We start from the raw sequence: 16,961 nt of genomic DNA on the forward strand, positions 1-16,961 counted from the left end.
CAAGTTCATATTAGATGAAAATAAAAGGGGGGTGGGGTGGAGGTACTTAACAGTATAAAGTCCCCTGCACCACAGGAATCAAATGGGAATGACTACAGGCTGTAGTTGACCTATCTGTCCGTGAATGAAATGGAAATTGAACTAAACAGCTCTGTGAATCCTTTTCAGTTTACCACTTCTTATTGACTCCTGTAATTGTTCTAATGAGGCACTGCATTTAAGTTGTCTAGTCTTTTCAACCCACTCTTATCTGTGGCTGTTCCAAAAGCCTGTATTTGTATGCACGCTGTTTGTATATAAACACAATTCTTTAGATTAATAATTCTGCAAGGGCAATGTTTCTCTAATGTTGTATTAAGTTTTGTAGAGGAATTTCTTTAAAGAGAGAAATTGTACACTTTATTCTCATAAAGGGGTTTTAAAACTTTTTCAGAATCTTCTGGCTACATTTGTCTTGCAGTTTTTGATTAAGTTGGATAATGGAAGGGAAACGTTCTGAAGTCTTTATGTGAGATCTAATCTAGATCAAGTTGCTTCTGCTTCCAAATGCAGTTCTCTTTTTAGATTAATTGCATTAAGCTACAGTAATTGGTGCATTTTTACTACTGTATTTTTGCTACTTTTAATGTATCAAGATATAAATTATTTATATAATTTCAATAAAAGGTTATCAGTGACCTGAGAATTTACAATAAAGCATGTATTTCTGGCAGTTATTTTTTATATACTGTTCACTTTATATGAACAGTTTAATTCCCCGTAAATTTACAGTGTGTGCTCAGATCAGTCCTAAACAGAATGAAGCCTTTACACAGTTGAAAACAAGGAGCTACTGTATTTGACAATGATTAGGGAAAGAGTTAGGAGAGAGATTTCACTTTATAAGCATTTATTTCTGGAAGGAAGGATGCAGCCATGGAGTGAACAAAAAGTTGTCCTCAGTATTTAGCACCTATGAACCAGAACACCATGGACGGTTTTTAAACATACAAAGATGAACGTAAATCATTGGCAACATGGCTAAAGTAGCGATATAATGGTTAAAGAGGTTGGTTGACTTGGGGAATATTGGTAAATCTCCTTCATTGCTTTAGTACCAGAACACCTGTGGGAATGAAGAAACTTCACCTTCCTGAGATCCTTCCCATCAGCTGAATCTGTGGACCAAGTGGTTCAAAGGCCACCAAAGAGAACTGGATGGGCTCTGAAATCTTCATTGTAGTGGAAGTATTTGGCATGAAGATTAGAGGAAGCTGTCTTATCTCAAATATACATAGATATGCTGACTTAACAGTACTACAGTTCTACATATATTTAAATATGTCTCTTGTTAGCATGAAAAATTGGTTATCATGAAGTTACCAAATTGCCAGTACTCAAGACTGACTGCTGCTGATTATTTTACTTAAACTAGATATTTTTTCATATGGCATCAAATATTAGTTCTTGATTTCTGCCACTGCCTGCTGTATTTGAATCGGTGATATGAAGGCGAAAAGTTTGCTCATCGAGTTGAGGAATTTATTTATTTTTTATGTAGTAATCAATTAATCCAATTCTGTTGGGGGACCTGTTCATAAATTCATGTTGAATACAGGCAATAGTTTGGTTTGAAAAAAATGGGAGGAAATCTTAAAAAATGAAATACTTTGAACATTCATTTCTATCTGGCATTTTTATTTCTAACCATGCTCAGTTTTAAAAAGGATTTAGTAACTGGGAGATTAAACAATGTTTTTTGTGACCCGAGTCCAGGCTTTTTCCCCCCAATTTTGTGTAGTTAGATCACAGAACAAAGCAGTTCATTTTTCCTGCCAGCTCTCTTTCTTTTGAAAATTTGCAAATGTACTTTTGGATAGATGGGATAGTGTATTGCCTTGATGAGTTTTAGGAAGTGCGTATTTCAGGAAAGTCATGAACTGTATATAACTTGAAAAAAATGTCACTGTTTAACTATCATCTTCATTACACTTATAAAATCTTCATTATTTTCAACAAATAGTGAAATGGGTTGACGGTTAGAAATGGAAAGGTCCCGTAAGACTGTTTTGGTTTTTTAACATGAAGAACTTTTCCTTTTAATTACGAACAATAATGCAAATTGCAGTAGGCATTTTAAAATAACATGTTTAAATACTGACCTTTTTCAAAAGCATTGAGAATGTGAACAATTGGAATTCATTAAAATATTTTTAATTTGCTGACATTAAAATAGAAAGGAATTTCTCAATCTGCATCTCCTCAAACAGCCATCATCAAATGTCCTAATTTAACAAAGGTCCCTTGACTCTATGCATACCAAGGAACTTGACTATTGAATTTATAAATCACTACTAATATTTCTCTACAAAAGTAAAGGATTTCTTTCAGTATATACATTGATGTCATACAATTCATTACTGTGGTATAAATGCTTGAATGAGCTTCATCTAAAGGTGCACAAATACATTTAAATGGATTTAAAATTAGGACTTTAAAAATGACTAGACAAATCCCCAAAGAGTATTTCTGGGCAAAATTGAATTCTGGACACAGCTGAAAAACCCAAATATACCTACTTGCAATAATATTGCAGTTTATTTTCAGTCTTTGAAAATCCAGCGTGAAAACTTAGACTCTTAGCAATTTAAACCTCCATAACAAAAGGCAAACAAAAGCATTTGAGTTCTGTTGGGTATTGAAAATAATAAAATTCTGCCTTGATCCCAGCTTGTTTCGTTACTGTTTGTGTAGTATGGGAATTCCTGAAGGCCCCAGCCAAGATCCAGGCCCTATTTTATTAGGCTTAGTACAAGTGCATATTAAGAGACAGTTGTTGCTCTAAAGAATATACAGTCTTAGCAGAAAAAAGGCAAAGGGTGGGAAGAAAGATGTGTCACTGCCGTGCACTGCAGCGGGGGGCGGGGTCCGGGGCCTTAGAAGGCCGTCAGGCGGGTACTTGTGACGCTTGGAGTGGAATTAATTAGGCAGACGCTTATCGGTTGTAAAGCAAGATTATTTACTCACGCCATCAAGGTGGTGAACAACGGAGGTCAGAGGTACTTGGTTAGTTACAGCTTAAGAGTTCGTAGGTCGGTCTGCATAAGTGTTTGGAAATGGTTGGGCAGAAATGGTCGGGCTGGCAGTCGTCGTCGATTTACGTCTGAGATAGGGTCGAAGAGGGGGGAACTGACTGGCAAGTGATCAGATTGCCAGTTTACTCTGACACGTATGTTCAGAGGTCTCTAGGTGTATACGGAGTCACTCTCCCCCTTCGCGGAAGTAAAAAATGGGTTTTATTTGTGTAATAGCCAATTGGTTTTCGCCACGTCATAAATTTAATTAGAATCGCCAATTATATAGCGGTTTTCGCTAGGGTGTTATTTCACAGGGCTACTCCCTGTTTTCTCTGACCAGTTATAATGATTTATGTAAAGCACAGAAGGCTAAGTTTCATTTCTAGTTAGTGTCACAGTTATAAATCTCTTTTTGCTGACAAGCACAGCAAAGAAGCTGTTATTATCATTTTGTTAACCCTTAGTTAACCTAGTGCAAAATAAAACTGCTTTAAATAGTATCTCTTGCTTGTGGCATGGGCACTTACTTAATTGGGTTGTGACAAGATGAATTATTTCCATTTTACCAATGGGAAACTCAGAGGCATAAGAAGAGAATTGCTTTGGATCATATGCAAGGTCTGTGAGAGAGCTGGGAATTGAACTTGGATAGCATGGGTCCTATTCATAGCTTTAGCCACAGAACCACCTGTCCTGTTACACATTGGAAAGAAAGAATTTGGCTCTATCTAGTGAAGCTTAGGTCCATAAATCTTTTCTAGGGCTGATTATCCAGCCCTAGATCCCCCCGCATCCTTGTCTTTCTGGTTCACTATCTTTACACTTTTTTTTTCTCTCTTCTAAAGCAAAACTGTCTTAGAGCAGTAGTGGGACTTGACAACTGTGGTATGCTTTTCCAACATACCCAGATTTCACATTGTCTTCTACACGTGTAGGGACAAGGAAAAAAAATCAAATTAGGAATCTCTGCCATTTAATATGACAGCAGGGCAGGAAACAAAGTGCTTAAGGTTAAAATTATCCTCTTAAGTCCATTGGCCGAAATCAAAATGTCAAGAAAGGTGAACATTTACTAGAACTAATGGAACCAATAACCTGTATCCGAAGAGAAAACAGAAGAACACAGATGGAGAGGTGCAAATGAATAAAGGGCCAGTGACATAGTTGAGTAGAGATCAAGCAGGAAAAGTGAGAAATGGGAGAAGAGGTCATTAGGAGAAGAATAGGTGGGGAAAGAAGATGGCGAAAGTAGATTGTCAAAAGAAAAATGAACACATATATTGATGAAACATGCATTTGTTATCAAATGATCAATAACTAAGACAGGAGCAAGGTAATTGCTGTTGTTACAAAGAGAAGATGAATATTCACAAGCAGCCACAGTAAATCTTGTGTACGTGATATATAAATATCTATATTTCTCAAGGCAAATCAGAAGAGAATAATAAAAAGCGCATTAATTTTTCCAGCCCAGAGTTTGTTTTTCCCCCCTCCACTCCTTCCCAAATGTCCTTGAGTGGGAAAGCTTGATAATTCCCAAAGCAATCCTTCTTTAAGAAGGTGTTTCACTTCTGGATAAATGGTAGTGCTGGTATGAAATGAAGTCATTATGCAAGCTGAACTGATTGAAAAGCTGGCAGAAAAAAGCTTCAGAAAAAAATGTACTCATTGCTATGTAGTGTCTGAAAATCTGAGTTTCTTTTAAGTAATTTCCTTCTGTGATTTCCTTTCTGTCATGCACCCAACCAATCCTGTATGCACAATACACTGAATAAACAGAACTAAGTTTTAATTTGATACAACATTACTCTCTGCTTCCTGCCCTCCTAAACTGTTCAGTAATTTTGTTGAAGCCTCATTCTGTGCCTATTTGAAGTGAATGGGGGAATACTGTCATTGATGAGCTAAAGAATGCTGGATCAATATCTTGATTAGTAACTGAATTTCACTTAGAAGTGAGTGCTCATCAATGATGGATGAAGTGATATAACACTCTTTTTATGCCAAAAGGGAATGGGTGGGAAGGAAAGAGCAGTAATCTTAGCACTTTGAAATGTTTTGCAATGGAAAGCTACAAATGATGGTGATAATGATAATAATAATAATAATATGCCCACCATGACATTCTTAACATATTATATATAGTCCATTCCAAGAAAAAGGTCTGTTTGCTTGTTTGTTTATGCCTCTGCATATCTTTTTCAAGATTTACATCTCTTCTCTGTTAAGGACTTGCTGTATATTTTCTAGAAAAAAATGCTTTAACTGAACTGCTTTTTATTCATAATGGGTAACTTTTTTATTTGTAAAACAACCCAAAAAACCAAAAAACAAAAAAAAGAGTACATAATTAAATGTGTCTTTGTCTGAGTAAGCAAATATGAATTGTTTTACTAGCTCAAGTGCCATGAGGACAATTGTCCATAAATAAGATAAAATGGCTTGAATGTACAATTGATCAAAAAATGATTCATTACAGTTTTTTTCTACAAGGCCATTGAATTCAGTGTTCTATCAAGTCATGAATTTCTCACTCATCTACAAAAAGCCTCTCTCCTTCAAAACTGCATTTCCTAATAATATCTCTGCATTTTCCAAATGATGTAATAATTCAAATACATCTGCACTTATTGAGTAAAATAAAAATGAATTGTGTGTGCAGCATAATAAATATCTAACCTATTCAGGGAGCAGAGGTAAACAGGTCTGATTTCAGGCTTACGATCCGTCTGGCTGATGAATAAAGTGGTCTGTCCAGTGGCCTGTAGAGAGTGCACAAAAAGTTGAGCAATCTTTTGCATTCAGAAAGGAATATAACCGTCTCAGCACCCATAGGATTTTAGAACCATAGGTTTGGAAGGGACCTCAGGGGTCATCTAGTCAACCCCCCTGCACAATTAAAGGATGTGCTATTTCTAAATTATCCCTGTTAAGTGCTTATTCAGCCTTTTCTTGACAGTTGTTTTCCTTCTTGGTAGCAGCCTTTCAAATATTTGAAAACTGCTGTCATGTTCCTCATTAATCTCCTTTTTTTCCAAACTAAACATACCTCTTTTTCTCAACCTTTCCTTGGACAGCTTGCACTCTAACTCCTTCAACATAGTTGTCGCTCATCTCTGGATCCTTTCTGTTTTTTTCTGTACGTTCTTCCTAAAATGTAGAGGCTAGAACTGCACACGGCAGTCTGGCTGAGGCCTTTCCGGTTCTGATTAGCGTTATGATTGCTTTCGATGTCTTGTATATAATGCTTTTGCTGATGTTCTGCAAAATGACATTTGTTTTGTTTCGGTTGGTTCTGTTTTGAGCTTCTCCCCCATCGTACTGACACACCAAAGAAGATGCACACTAATTGATCGCATTCTCAGCCTTTATCTTTTAAAGACTCTGTAGGGTAGGCCTAAGATGTAATGCCAGCTCCATTATGTTTCTCGTCTCGTCTCAAGAGATGTGCATGTGTAAGAGAGGGATTGTAGTTGCCTTGTTCAAACTGTGATATCTCTTTTCTACTCCAAGTAAAGAAGCCACATATGGTCATCTCCTCCAGTAGGTGAGGTTACAAAGTCAGCTGCTGGATGGGGGAGCCATTGGCAGTACAAACGACAGGGAGACAGGAAAGAAAACAGAGAAACTTGATTTCCCTGTGTATGCATGTATCTTAGTAGATTTTGAGGACAGTGTGCAGAATTGAAGCCCTGCTGCTTCAGGGGATGAAAAACAACTTTTCTTTACCTCGTGGTAAGTTTGGTTCAAATTTTGACTGAAAAATGTGTTAGACTTAACTTTTGCCTGAACCATAATTCCAGACTTTATTTATTATTTGTAACAGATGGGTTGTATTTCAGAGGACATTTATAGCAGTTAAGAGGCCATGAGCCCTTTTTTTGTATTGGACACATACTCAACTCTCCTTTGACTTGTATGCAACTAAGGCAAAATTGGGGTGCACAAATCAATGTTAGAATGATAATGTGTGTGTGTGGTGGGGGGGAGGAGGACAGATTTAATTCAACAAATAATAAAAATATGGAATAAATGATGCATCTGCCAGAATTTTTTTTCTTTGTAATGTAAGTTGCTAAAGATAAAGTTTTTTTTTCCTAAGCAAACCACTTGGCACATGTTACATTCTGATCTGAGTTTATCAGCAGAGTAGTTATTGCCTGAAGCGTGAACAGACCCAGCCTAAAGGCAGCGTGTTTGGGTTGGATGTCTACATGAAGTGAAGCATTTTTAGGTGGTGTCATGACAGACAGCAACGTGGTTAGAGATATTGTAAGTTGACAGGCTGGCAGAACAGTGAACACACAAGTGCAACATGAAGCTTTTGTGCAGTACCTCATTGCATTATATATCTACTGAGTCACATTTTTCCTTGTTGTTGTACCAGAAATGAAATTTATCTGCTGTATCTTGCATTTTATTGATGCTTTAGATTCACTTATAAACAGTTGGTCAAATTCATCTCTGCTGTAATTCCCCTGAATTACTTGCTATAACCAAAAAACATTGCACTGCTTCGTTTTTCTCCTGAAGATCTCATGTACCACAAGAAAAAAAAAAAAAACAGTTAAAGGAGGATTTACAAACATGAAGAATCCCCATGTTGGAGAGCGAGAGGTTATTTTTAAGTATAGAATTCTGAAAAATATCTTTCTGGGCAGATTTGCATATATTAGAGTCTATATATTGAGGGTTGGCTTTTTTCTTCTGTTATGTAGTAACATACAAGACATACAAGCTGAGTGAAAACTGCATGTTGGGTCACATTTTATTTAATCTTTAGACTGCTAGTATTATAGCCAGCAGAAATATTTGATATAACCTCCTCCAAATATAGATATTAAAGGTTTTATTTTGAAAATCAAGTCTCACTTTACATTAAAAGTGTTGCAGCAGGGAGTGGTTTGAATCCCACCCAGCTCTCAAAGTGCACTCTGATAGTAAATGAGTTGTATTTTCAAGGCCCTCATCACAAGGTAAATTGCTGGGGAACCACTTTCTACAAATGAAAGCTGAGCTTGTATCTTCTATTTCTAATTCCACCTTCCTGGGCTTAAAATTACTGGATGTAGCTCTAGTTATATTCATGGATTCTAGGGTCGGAAGGGACCTCAGTGGGCCATCTAGTCTGACCCCCTGCCCCTGGCAGGCAAGAAAAGGGTCACCAAACCTGGGGTCATGTGATCCCAGCCAGGTGCCTGTCCAGTCCTTTTGAAAACCCCCAAGGATGGGGCGAGTCCCACCTCCCTTGGAAGCCCATTCCAGATCCTGGCAACCCTGACCATGAAGAACTTTTTTCTAATGTCCGGTCTGAACCTTCTCTCCAGTAGCTTATGGCTATTGTTCCTTGTCATTCCAGGGGGTGCCCTGGTAAACAGATAGTTGCCTACTTCATGTTGCTTTCCCCTTATGAATTTGTATGCCACCACAAGGTCCTCTCTCAGCCTTCTCTTGGGCAGGCTGAAGAGGTTAAGGTCCCTTAGCCTTTCCTCATAGGGCCTTCCCTGCAGGCCTCTAATAGGACAAGTGGCTCTTCTTTGGACCCTCTCCAGTTTGTCTGCATCCTGCTTGAACTGTGGCATCCAGACCTGGACACAGTACTTCAGCTGTGGCCTGACCAGTGCCTCATAGAGAGAGAGAATCACCTCCCTGGACTTATTTTGTGAAGCACCTACGGATGCACAACAAGGTGCGATTGGCTCTGCCAACTGCTTCATCACACTGACGACTCATGTTCATCCTGGAGTCAACAGTGACTCTGAGATCTCTTTCTGCCTTAGTGGTGCTTAGAGGGTCACCCCTCCCCCCCCCCCCCCAGCCTATAGATATGATTGCAGTTCTTCCTAGATGCAGCACCTTGCACTTGTCCTTATTGAATTGCATCCTGTTGCTCTCTGCCCACTTCCCCAGCCTGTCTAGGTCAGCCTGGATCTGGTTCCTCCTCTCCAAGATATTAGCTTTACCCCATATTTTTGTGCCATCCATGAATTTGGACAGGGTGCTTCCCACCCCATCATCCAGATCACTGATAAAGATGTTGAAAGAGCCCTGAGGGACTCCACTGCACACATCTTTCCAGATAGACGCTGACCCATCCACCACCACTCTCTGAGTGTGACCCTTGAGCCAGTTTGCTACCCAGTCTACCATATAATCATCCAAGGCAAATCTCCTTAGTTTATTTATAAGGATGGTATGGGATACCGTGTCAAAGGCCTTCTTGAAGTCCAGATAGATAACATCCACCTTGACTTCTGCATCTAAACATTTGGTGGCCCTGTTGTAAAAAGAAACTAGGTTAGTCAGGCAGGACCTACCTGCTATAAACCCATGTTGGTTACCCCTCTGCATCACATTAGCCAACGGGCTCCCACAGATGTGTTCTTTGATAATTTTTTCTAGGATCTTCCCAGGGATAGAGGTAAGGCTGACTGGTCTATAGTTCCCCGGATCCTCCTTCCTGCCATTCTTATGTATGTAACTAACACTTGAATTAGTTTAACCTGGGAGTATATGGAGTAACATATGGGTCAGCCAGGTCTGAGTCCAGGGGCCCCTGGATGACTAAGTTTTCCCCCCAGGTGCCTGTGTTCAGTGTTGCCAGGTATATGATAATTATTCTTCAAGTTTGACCTAGTTCTCTCATTCGGTCACTAGCCAGTTCTGGTGAGCAGTATAAAGCAAATAAGAAGACAACTTATTTGCATACTTACTTGCATATCATATGCAGGAACTATGCAAATAAGTCCTCTTCTTATTTACTTTATATTGCTTACTGTAACTCACCAGTGAGTGAGTGAGAACTGGGTCACACCACAGCGGCAGCACCAGGAGAGGAAGAGGTTCTTCCCCTTGCTGGAGCCCAGCTCCTGTGGGGGTGAGGAGCCTCCCAAGGGGGCTTCAATTCTCTTCTTGTCCAGGGCACCAACACATCTTAATCTGCCTCTGGCATCTGTAACTTTGGTGTTAGCTTAAACTGAGCTAGTTAGTTTAAAGCCAGCTGAGGTGTGCTGACACAAGCTAAAGTCACTGTGTACTGGGATTTTTTTATATACTTAAGGTACATGTATCTGGATGTTCACTTTTAAGTTCTCTATCATGCAAGCATGGGGAAGAGCTGACTTGACCTGGAGGTGAAAGGTTCCGTATCTCATATCATGCCAGGCTCTGAACCAACCAATGTGCAAAAACCTTCAAAGGAGCATTCTAAATGCATAGCCCTGAGAAAGTTAAAGAATGTAATCATTTATCCTTGCAGTATTTGCAACAAAACCATATGTGTTGTGTCATTGTCATTCTCTGTTCATTTTCTGGTTTCACTGCATTAAATGCAATACCTGATATTTGCTTTCTCTTGCATATTTTTTTCTCCATATTTTGTTAACTGGCCTATTGTGAATAGTTCTACTGCTACCTCACTTATTTTCTGTTTTTAAGTTCAATTGACTGGAATTTACTTGAAAGGTTGCAAGCAAACATAAAATCAAATGAAACTCGCTTGGTTTTGTGATTGCATTACACATTTTAAATTTGCCTGATGTTCACTGACTGTTCCATGATCCTGAGGAGAGAACCTATGCCAGATGATAATTTTGTGTAGAAAGAAAAAGTACTTGAAACTTTTGTGGCATGGATTCTTGCATGTAATCAGAAATGTACAGGGTTTTAGTTAATTTTGCTTTGACTTCTGTTTGAAACAGAGAAGAACCAAGCCGAAGGAAGTGTTTGCAGAGAATTCAACAAAGCAAACTTCAGTTTTACTATACTTGGAAGTATAGTAATACTGAATATATTGAATCCAATTAAAAATTCAGTTTTACTGTACATACTGTTCTTAAATCAGAGGAATGTTAGGCTGGATCTGTGTGTACTCAGCAGTTGCACAGTTAACTGTTGTTTGCAATACATCTTATAAATGGGTTGGTGAATTCTTGATGCTGTAGACATTAATATTATAGAATGTTAATGTCATTTTGATTATTTTTTGTAAATATTTTAATCATTCATGGAACTGATGAGATGTATTTTTGAGTGGAAGGGAAAAACACTGATTGCAGCCATTTAAACTTGTAATTGTAGTTGTCTCATGTATTTAATTTCAGAAATTTCCCATTACATAGAAAGTAATGTGTAACTAAGGGAAGGTTTGTGAATGTTTGTATATCAGCAGTTGTGAATAGGGTCGTTGTTGAACTGACAAATTTAATGGACATTAAATGCTAGCCACACTGTTGAAGTGAGTGCAGAATGCTCTAGCTTCTTGTGTAGATCTGCCAACAAAAATTTCATTAGACTATCTTGAGAGAGCACTCATAGATATATTGCCTTTATTAGCGAATTTATTTAAATATTGCTGCAAATCAATGCCAGTAATGGGAAGATGAACTCTAAATTAGCTTGGAATAGCTGTAGTTGCAGTAATGCCAAACTTACTCATTATCTTTTCTTTTTATTTTTATATGACTCTTATTTTCCCTTTCCCTATTATTAATCTTTGTAGTCTCCATCATTTTAAAATCCATGAGATGCAAAATTTTAAATTAGGAGCAACTAGGGGATTCATACAAATTCCTCAAGTACATGGCTATAAATATACCATAGAACAAGTTGCCATAAAATGGATACTTTAAATCAATGAAATGTATCCCTGTGTTAGTGAGGTCAAACAAGTCCAAATCCCATTTTTCCCACATATTAGTAGATTGTGTGTAGGACCTTTTGTGAGTTCTCAGTATTGGGATGGATTTAATCTATAGTGAATTAAAGAGCCAAGATCCCTTTATGGCTAGGGACAGACATTCAAAAAACTTGAACCTGAATTGATTCTATCTTTGCAGGTTAGTCTAACCTGGCTAGGCTGAACTGGTTTGCAAGTGCACAGGCATTCCTTCTGGACTGAGGAAATGCAGGCACATGCCTGCAGTGGCTCAGGCTAGAAGCAAAGGGGTGCTAGAGCAACCCTCCCTTCCCTTCCGTAGTACTGAGCTGAGGCGGGGTGGCCAGACCCTGGCAGGATGCTCTGATTTAAGGAGGGGTTTAAACCCCCACCCTGCCTGCACCATTCCAGGCTTTTCCCTGCTCGCTGCTCAAGGGGAAGGACTGTTGCCAGACCCCAGCCCCAGGTTAGAACTCTGAGACAAAGGCTGTATGTGCAGTGCATGCATCTGTTGATGATACTGAGCTTTTCAGTCTCCCTGTCTCTGCTTCTTCAGCAAACCTGGCAGGCAAGGGAGCCAGCAAGGAGCCAGTTTAGCAGCCCATCAGGAAAGCAAAAGCCACTTTTGCTAGTGCAAGCTCTTCTTAAACACCTTTTTCCAAGAAAGGAACGGAGGGACCTTACCAGTTGACCTGTTGATTAGCTCCAAAAAGCCCTAAGCAGACACTATCCTGTCTGCTTTTGTCAGGTCCCAGTGAAATTGGAGATACGCACGCACGCACGCACGCCTCAGTATTAGCTAGCACACCACATGCCTAGGGTCCGTGGGGCTGGGGTACATGCTGTGGGAGATGGAAGGGAGTGAGAGATCCCTGCTTGAGCAGCAAGTGCTGGGGGGCAGGGGCACAGAGGGAAGCCAGGCAGACCCTGCTGTGCCTGCAGTCTTCACCGGAGCTCTAGCCAGGGAGCAGAGGGGCAGGGCCAGCCCTATTTTCTGGAGCAGTCAGCACAGCCCAGGGGGCGGCAAAGCATTGGGATGGGATTCTGGGGGAATCTGGTTTAACTTAAACCAGGAAAGAGTCTGATCACATAAACCGATGTATGTGTAAATTCTGTCCCTAGCCTATAGGTGACAAATAAAGTGAGAAGTACATGAGAGGAATGACCTAAAATTAACTGAGTCTGTCATGTTTGGTACAGAAGGTTTTTTCCTGTCGTCTTTATAATGTGCAATCCAAGAAACAGTGAAACATCTATTAGTGACCATCCAAGTTTGAACTCAAAAAAAAATTAGTTACCAGGCAATAAAAACAGAAATGACCTTTATATGCAATAGAAGAAAATAAACACTCCAGTAGCATACTTGTCCTTTTGAAGCAAGTGAGAACAACAGGAGGACTTGAAGTGGCAGTTCTACAGGTTGGACAGTTGCATACTTTGCTTTGGACATTTTAACATTTACCCAAACACAGTTGTGAAGGATGTATTTCCATTAACTTTAAAGCTATTATTTTTAAACCGAGGATGAAAGAAATAATTACCAAGGTGATCCAGTGTTCCTAAGAATAGAAAAAAAAATTGGAAGCCTTTTTAAAGTGCAATTTTGGATGTATTTTGTACTTAACATTAATTCCTTTCAAAGCAGGACTGTATTATTCACAGAAATATTTACCAGAAGAAAAAATCTGAAGTGTTTTAGCTATGTTCTGTCCCGGGGTGGGGTTGGACCTATCTACTTGGTATGTCAGACTTTGCCAGTATAACTACCGTGGAAACATTTCTTAGCTTTATTGAGACAGAAATCCTTCCTGAACAGTGCTCTTGTGTTATAAAATAAATACAGGGGTGTTTACCAAGTTATGGAAGATTTACATCCATGGGTAGCTCTTTGAAAAGATACCATTGATGAAAATGGTTGCTATCTTAACAGTAGGTACTGCTTCACTGAGAAACTGAGGAAAAAGGGAGATGGAGATTAAATTAGGCGTAGGCTACTTGTTTAAGGATGAAAGCTTTCTAATGAACCGAAAATTAAAGTGAGGGAATTTATTCAAAGTTGAAGCCGCCCTTTGAATTCCATTTAGATAGGCTGGGATGTTGATAAAGTAAAATGGAGGTATCTGTTGTTGGATGTGAATGTATATGAAATATAGAAACACAGTTCCATGTTATCCTGCTGCCAAATGTTAGAGAACCAAGGAGAAGAAAAATAATCACAGACTGAACTGTAGCAACTTCTGGTTGAATATATCTCTTTTTAGAATAAAGGCACCTTCATTAAGATAATTGGGGCTGAAGGACATAGTTATTGGAGGTCACTAAAAATGATGGTGGGGGCTTGTTTGCTTTCATTTTCCAGTGCTAAAATGCCAGTGTCAGGAGAAATGGAAAGTGGTTGCTGAAAGGAACCCATTCCAGCATTTCTGAGGATATTATTATGTAAGCAAGCTTCCAGGGAAAACACAGAAAGATTAATGAAGCCTTTCAAAAGTTTTTTATCAACAAAGATCAAAACCATGTTCTGAGGAGCAAGCAGCTGAGCACAGGTTTGAGTAAAGAGAGTATCTTGTGTAGGAGATATGGGTAGGATATTTCTTGACATATAGCTGATGGTGGAAGAAATCTTAGGGACAATTAAGCTAATGAATCTAGGGTGGACCTCTGAGGAAAAGGCAATAGTAAGATTCTCATTAAGTACTACAGGACATGGTGAGAAGAGCCTGTCTTTTAGAAAACATTAATTATTCTGTTTAGTTGAATGGTCTCCTTACTCTGCAATGTAGATGACTTAGTGATTTCCTTTGTGCCAAAAGAAGGAAAGGTCTGGAGTTAATAAGCGAACTTCAGCATTTGTAATTCTGATTCAAGATCCTTGTGAAATGCTTTAAACTATTTCTTTAAGTGATGCAAATTAGCATATCTATTGCTTTCAGGAGTTGCATGACATTACTTTGGCAGAGGGTTTGGTCCTTCATGTCCACACACACACACACACACACACACACACCATTCCAAATAGTTAATGAGAGCTCTCAGTTTTATAATTGCATGAATTTCAGCCATGTCTTGCTAAGGCCTTTGGCCCACCAGTTTAATCAAAACACTTTGTGTGCATAGGTGGGAAGAATATGTTTTCCCAGTGATTTGGCTCTGTTGACTCTTGTAGAATAATTCTTCAAGACTTTGGCCTACAGTTTTATGAGTTTTGATCACTTATTTTCTCTGTTCTCTTGCTGCAGGAACTGAGAATACAAAAAAAGCTTAATGAACATCATTTTATTTTGAAGCCTTAAAACTTCCACTAAAGTAGTCTCTCAGATATTCTGTCTTGCAGAGGGTACAGAAGTCTTTCACAATGCAGTGTCTATGCATTTCTGTGATGGCTTAACACTTGCACTTGATGACATATGTGCAGATAAATGGCAAGACTGAGTTACTGGATACAATCAACAGACACTAAATGTGACATTATACAATTTGCACACAAGCTACATGAAGGCTAAGTACAGACAATTAAAAAGCCTGAGCCTGAATCGATTCAATCTTTGCAGGTTAGTCTAAACTGCGTCAATTGAACCAATGGATTTGCAAGTGCATAGACGTTCACTTTTGATTCCGGAAATGCAGCCACATGTCTGCAGTGGCTTAGGCTAGAAGCTGGGGAGGGGGGTGATAGACTGAGCCCTTCCTTCCCTTTGGCAGCAGCTGCAAGGCTAGAGAGAAGCGGGGAGGGGGGAGGGAGGGTGGCCAGGCCCTAGCAGGCCACTGAGTATGATTGGGGAGGGGTTTTTTAAACCCCCACCATGGCCTGCAGGGACCCCAGCTGGGGTGTGCGTGGAGGGGGAAGGAGGAAGTAACCCTTGCCAGGTTTGTCTCTGAGGTGGGGGTGGGGGGGGAGTGGCTAGACACTGGCCAGGGCAGTGCCTCAAGCGAAAGTGGGGCTGGGAGGGGGATTAAACTCCCCTGTCTCCCCTCTCCCTCATGGGCATGGGGACCCCAGTTTGGTTCTGCCTGGCTTTCCATTTGGCCAGCTGCCTGCATGGTGCGGGGCGTGGCCAGAGCCAACCAGCATGGCCCTGCCATCTTCCTTCCTTGGCTGGGGCTGCAGGGCTGAGCCAGGCCAGCCCATGGGAACTCCTGAGGATGGGCACAAAGGGGCCGGCCTGGACTGAGCCACAGGGGCAGGGCCTTTCCCAGCCAGCTCCAGCTTGAACTGGGGCTACAGGAGCTGTGCACCTGGATTGCTTCCAGTTCCCCATGCCCAAGCCAGGCTGGGCTGTCATGGAGCTGCAGCCAACTGGGAAGGGCCCAGCCTGGCCTAGCCTCTTGGTGCCCGCCTTCAGCAGCACTTGCAGATGGCTCGGCTCAGCCTTGGGCGAGGCGAGCGGATAGTGGGGCCAACCCTGGCCAGGCAGGGTTGGCTCCATGACAGCCTGGTCCTGCACAAATGGGTGGCGTCTGGCTGGGCAGTGGTGTAGAGGTGACACTGCTGCAGGTGCAGGTGGGCACCTTGGCAGCTGGATTGGCCATGTGGGATGAGTCCTTCATGCCCATGGCTGCCTGGGCTGGCTTGGAGGCACTGGCTACACCCCCACCCCTGCCCCTGCTGCATGAGCTTGAGGTGGGGGCAGGGCAGCCGCTCCACCCCAGGCAAGAAAACCCCAGGTGTGGTCCCCTGGGGGGGGAGAGAGAAGGGGGGGGTAATCCACTCCCTGCCCCTTCACCCTAGGGGCCATGACAGGCTGGTGTCTGGCCACGCCTCTGCCCTTGCTCCCGCTAGAGAGCAGGGGGGTGGGGCCAGCCCTGCTCTCTGGAGCAGATGGCACAGCCCAGCCCAGGGCTGAAAAGCATGCTGGGATACTGGGGAGGGGGAATGGGACGGGACTCTGATTTAACTTAAACCAGGAAGGGGTCTGGGACAGAAGTTTCATAAACTGGTTTGACCCAAGTCAGTTAAGTCTGATACTACATTCACACAGGTTGATCTTAAACCAGTTTCAGCCATTTTGGAACTGGTTAATATGCACTGAGCTTCTGTTGTGTTACAGGTTTAAACTAGTTTCTGATCACTTAAACTGGTTTATGTGTAACTTTTGTCGCTAGCCTAAAAGAACATTGCCAAGGTTACAAAGTAAAGCGCTTAAAAGTTATGATACGCTTGAATTAATCTTGCCTTTGGGGAAAAATAATATGTAATTATTATATTAAAGACTGTATTGCTATGTATGTAAGGAGGATTAATTAAGGTT

At 40.8% G+C, this 16,961-nt stretch overlaps 1 protein-coding gene across 3 annotated transcripts in view; it reads left to right on the plus strand.

Annotated features, from left to right (window-relative positions):
• GRM7 (glutamate metabotropic receptor 7) overlaps positions 1–16,961 on the plus strand; it is a 558,095-nt gene that overhangs the window by 25,506 nt on the left and 515,628 nt on the right. The gene's annotated exons all lie outside the window — the stretch shown is intronic.

Source organism: Alligator mississippiensis, chromosome 12 (genome assembly GCF_030867095.1).
Source record: "Alligator mississippiensis isolate rAllMis1 chromosome 12, rAllMis1, whole genome shotgun sequence".
NCBI lineage: Eukaryota > Metazoa > Chordata > Crocodylia > Alligatoridae > Alligator > Alligator mississippiensis.